This window comes from Chiloscyllium punctatum, chromosome 30 (genome assembly GCF_047496795.1).
Source record: "Chiloscyllium punctatum isolate Juve2018m chromosome 30, sChiPun1.3, whole genome shotgun sequence".
In the NCBI taxonomy this organism is placed as follows: Eukaryota; Metazoa; Chordata; class Chondrichthyes; order Orectolobiformes; family Hemiscylliidae; genus Chiloscyllium; species Chiloscyllium punctatum.
Genome location: NC_092768.1, coordinates 68,065,513 through 68,070,863, shown reverse-complemented (window position 1 = coordinate 68,070,863; position 5,351 = coordinate 68,065,513). Strand labels below are relative to the sequence as shown.

The window sequence follows — 5,351 nt, the reverse complement described above, 5'->3', positions numbered from 1 at the left end:
ATATTGTCAAAACCGAGTCTCAGCTATTTCTTTTCTGCCTTTTCATCCACCGGAGCTGCAGCGATTGAGTGCGTTGGTTTCTGAAAATGAAACGTACCCATGAGCAATGTATTAGGCTCTTCCAGGATTGCCTTCTCTGACAATGGTGGGACATGACTGATGTTGTCTATGATATGGAAGTGCTAGTGTTTGAATTGAGTAGACAAAGTTAAAAATTACACAATATCAGGGCAGAGTCCAGCAGGTTTATTTGGAAGCACTAGCTGTTGGAGAGCCGCTCCTTCATCAGGTGGGTGTTTTACTGCAGAAACTTGGTGTGTGTGTCAATATGCGCGATCTTTTGGAAGATCATCTGGACTTTAACCGACCGTTCGTGGTGTCGACGGGACCCATGACTTGGAGGTATTGGTGTTGGACTGGGGTGGATACATTTAATAATCAGACAAAGCCATTTTCGATTCAAACAGTTGACAAACACCTGATGAAGAAGCAGTGCATGGAACACTGGTGCTTCCAAATACGTCTGTTCAATACCATCTGGTGCTGTGTGATTTTTACTCTGATAGCTCTTGGTAATGCTTAACTGATCGAAGACAGTGAAAGAATTTTCGCTCGTGAAGATGAAAATTTCAAATATTATCCACCTCAGCATTACAAAAATGATTAGGTTGGATGTGTGATGAATCTCCACAATGCGCTTGCGCAAAGTAAAAGTTGAACTTACAACCGCCTGATGCGTAGCGAGCTATACGAATGGTTGTGCCACTGGCCAGATGCACAGCTGAGGTTTTACACGCTGCAGAGCTGTGGTGTTAACAAGGACATGAGCAATAGCAGTAATAGTCACAAGGTGAACAAAGAACAAAGATAATCACCATCATTGATTCACTTCAAATTGTCCTCAAAAAAACGACCATTCACAATCTGATCAGCCAATCAATGAGGTCACTGCTGATCTTGGAAATTGCAACTGACTTTGCTACGTTTTCACCAAAATTTGAAGTAAACTCCATCCTAATCATAACATCGCATATTCCCATTATTTTTCATCATTAGATTACGTTAGTGACCTGACGGTATTTGCTGGAAATGAGTGAAAACGTCCTTCCGGTGATGTAATCCAGTGCAGAGACGGCCAGAAATGAAAAGACAAAGACATGAAACATCACTCCCCTTTCTCTCTGGGCCAATGCGTTTTCCTGAGTTGAATATTTGCAGGACTTGACTTTACTATCTAAAGAATTAAGTATTTTCCCGGGAAAGATTCTTCATAAATCAATTAACATCTGAGGTGTTGAAACATATTTTACTTTAGATTAAAATAGTTGAATATCCTTTCCCCCAGCCTAATGTCCCAATCCTCCCTCCTCTTCCATGTAAATACAAGCTGATCCAGGTGATTTTGGAGCTCCCAACCTGACGTTCCAATGCTCCTTGCTGCCCCATGTCATTAGAAGCGGCTCTATTTGAAGTTGGAGCTCCCAGTCTGATGTCACAATGCTCCCTGCTCCATGTCAGTAGAAGTGGTGCAGTTCAGGTTAGACCTACCACTCTGATGTCCCAATGCGCCCAGCTGCTAAATGTCATTAAACGCTGATCCTTGTGAGGTTGGAGCTCCCAGACTGATGTCCCAATGTTCCGTCCTCCATGTCAAGAGAAGTGGTCCAGTTGAGGTTGGATCTATCACTCTGATGTCCCAATGCTCCCTGCTGCTCCATGTCAATGGAAGCTGCTCCAGGTGTGGTTGGAACTCCCAGACGGATGCCACAATGCTCCCTGGTCCACGTCAAAAGACGCTGTTCCAGATGAAGTGGGAGCTCCCATCCCTGGCGGCTCACATACGTCTATACCATCATAGAAATACTGCCCACTGTACATTTCCACCACTGGACCCATTGGTGGAATATCCGCATGATGAGAACCTAATATTATTTTTAGTCACCACCGAATCATTATTTCCAAAAGTCATTCTTTCTTAAACCTTACTTAGCATGTGCATACTGCAGTCAATCCGAAGTAAGATAATGGTGCTAATTGATCTATGCTTAATAAACATTACATCCTATTTTTCATGTTGAGTAACTGCGAGTTAGCAAGGACAATGTTTATATTGAAATCATACTTTTATTCCAGGTGAGAGAATGTGGTTTGCATTATTTAAAATGAACTTGTTCACTGTGTAAAATGATCAAATAAATCTCAATTTCAAAACAAAATTGGTAACGTTGTCATCTATCTTGAAATGTGATGTCTTCTTCTTTCAACCAGACGGGTATTATAACGAAAAGTCTGTTAATGATATTCGTATAAAGACACTTTAAATCGCAAGGTTTGTGAAGGTTTGTAGCTCAGGTTGAGGTTTAGGGTGTAGGTTTGCTCGCTGAGCTGTAGGTTTGAAATCCAGACGTTTCATTACCTGGCTAGGTAACATCATCAGTGGAGATCTCCAAGTGAAGCGAAGCTGTTGTCTCTTGCTTTCTATTTACATCTTTCTCCTGGATGGGGTTCCTGGGGTTTGTGGTGATGTCATTTCCGGTTTGTTTTCTGCGGGGTTGATAGATGGCTTTTTGATCTATGTGTTTGTTTATGGCATTGTTGTTGGAGTGCCAGGCCTCTGGGAATTCTCTAGCATGTCTTTGCTTAGACTGTCCCAGGATCAATGTGTTGGCCAAGTCGAACCGGACGACCAAAAATCCATAAACCAGGAGCCCCCTCAGACCCATAGTCTCATTACCCAGAGCACCAAATTACAGACTGGATAAAGAACTACACTCAAGACTGAAGTACCTCATAGAAGATTCACAGCACTCCATCCACTCCACCCAGGAATTCCTAAAAATCATCAAAAACACCAAAGTCGAGGAAGGGGAAGCAATGGTCTCATTCGACAAAATAGCACTGTTCACCTTCATCAACATCGACATGGCAAAGGAAACACACTTTTAGAAGAGACCATCACACACACCAACCACCATCAATCACATTACCAACGAAAACATCATGAAGCTTGTGGACCTGTGCCTCACCACCCACTTCACTTTCAACAACATAGTCTACAAACAAACCCCCAATGGCCCACCCATAGGACCTCCGCTATCAGGATTCAGAGCAGAAGCGGTAATGCAAAGATAGAACAAACAGCCCTAGAAACAATCAAACCAAAATCTGGGTCCGCTACGCAGATGACACCTTTGTCATCACAAAACGAAACAAGATAGTAAAGACATTTAACATCATCAACAACACTCTCACAGGCATAAAGTTCAACAAGGAAGAAGAAACCGTCAACAAACTCGCATTCCTGAATGACACAGTAGAAAGAAAAGACAACGGAGAACTACAAACCTGTGCATACAGAAAACCGACAAACACTGACCAAATACTTATATACACCAGCAACCATCCCATCACACACAAACGAAGCTGCGTCAGAACAGTATTCCAACGAGCCACCAGACACTGCAGCACAGACGAACTTCGGAAAACAGAGGAAAACCACCTTTACAGTGTATTCGAGAAGAACAGATACTCAAAAAATACAGTCCACACATTCCTCAAGAACAAACCACGACAAGCAGACCAAACACAGCCAGAAACCATAACCACCTAACCATACATCAAAGAAGTTTCAGACATGACAGCCAGACTACTAAGACCCCTCAGAATCCGAGTAGCTCACAAACCCGCCAACACTCTCAAACAAAAACTAACAAACTTAAAAGAACCAGAACAATCCACAGACAAAACCAACGTCAACTACAAAATTCAATGCAAGGACAGTCACAACTACTACGTAAGACAACAGGAAGAAAGTTAGCCACCAGGATATACGAACACCAGCTAGTCAAAAAAAGACACGACCTTCTCTCACTCGTAGCCCTGCACACGGATTAAAAATACCACCATTTCTACTGGGACAACACATCTATCCTGGGACAGGCTAATCAAAGACACGCCTAAGAATTCATAGAGGGCTGGCACTCCAACCACAACGCCATAAACAAACACATAGATCGAGATGCCATCTATCAAACCCTCAGGAAACGAACAGGAAATGACATCATCACAAACCCCAGGAACCCCATCGAGGAGAAAGATATAAAGAGAAAGCAGGAGACAACAGATTCTCTTCACTTGGAGGTCGCCACTGATGATGATGTTACCTAGCCAAGTAATGAAACGTCTGGATATCAAAGCTACAGCTGAGCAAGCAAACCTTCACCCTACATTTTAAATTATTTTTCATGTTTATGTTGCATGAATCTGCGGTCATTGATCCACAGTTTAGTTCAACTCCCTAAAGGTAACATGCTGATTTCTCCAGTTGTTCATAGTTCAATGTGATGCATCCAGTGTGTGCATAACGAGAGGGAGCTTGCTTCCCACATCTTGTGTTTATCTGTGCCTTATGTCCAGCATTCATCAATGGCGAGAGCTAGGGGCGAGGGCGAGACCAATCTGTCAGCCTTTCCGTGCCCATGCACGGCACCAACATTGGCAATTCTCCACTGTGCATTTACAGCCAGTCCTCATTCCCCCTACACCCACGCCCTGCCCCTTTGAAGTATCGCCATCATTTTGTGCTGTCTCGCTGTGCTCTTCTCACCAGGATGAATTACTTCTTCTCAACCTCCTCCAGATTTCATCTGACAAAACGTTCATTAAGAATTCCTTTGCATAAACATGCACTTCGCAGCTCTCGTTATTTGATTTTCCTGGATGTCTTACATACGAAAAAACGTTCACAGCAACTTGATTTGCAAAAGGAAACCGCGCTCCCTTTCATTATCACAATGCAACCTACATTTCAATACAGTTGAGTCAACAGGGTCAAGCCATTCTTTGTAAATTTGTAATAGCGGAAATGGATGTAAACTGACTCTTAGCGTTCCAGTTTCAATACGACAGCTGTGATCATCTGAAAACAGCCCCACGAAAATGCCTTTGATGACAGCGACGAGAGTGGGATTCGAACCCACGCGTGCAAAGCACAACGGATTAGCAATCCATCGCCTTAACCTCTCGGCCACCTCGTCACAGACCGTGGCGCAGCTATGACCTTATGAATAATTGAATTGGGTAAATTATGCAGAGCAGCAGATATTTCTCCCTGGTGTTGGTAAAATGATAAATAACATAGTACGGTTCCAAGACTATGGTCTGACCCCTGGGTTGTGGGGCAAGTGCACTCCCACTGTCACACAATGCACACAGTGATCTGAACAAAAATGAGGAAATGAATATGTAACAAGGTCTGTTGAATTCTGTGAATATTTGAAGTCAACGGAATGAAGAACCCAGACAGCAGGAGGTGTTCTTTCAATAAAGAGTTGAATAGAGCTCTTAAGGAT

At 43.1% G+C, this 5,351-nt stretch overlaps 1 non-coding gene across 1 annotated transcript; it reads right to left on the bottom strand.

The window, feature by feature from the left end:
• Nucleotides 1-4,954: 4,954 nt before the first annotated feature.
• On the bottom strand, nucleotides 4,955-5,036 carry trnas-gcu (transfer RNA serine (anticodon GCU)). The gene has a single exon. It is a non-coding gene; the product is annotated as a tRNA-Ser (tRNA).
• Nucleotides 5,037-5,351: the final 315 nt, after the last annotated feature.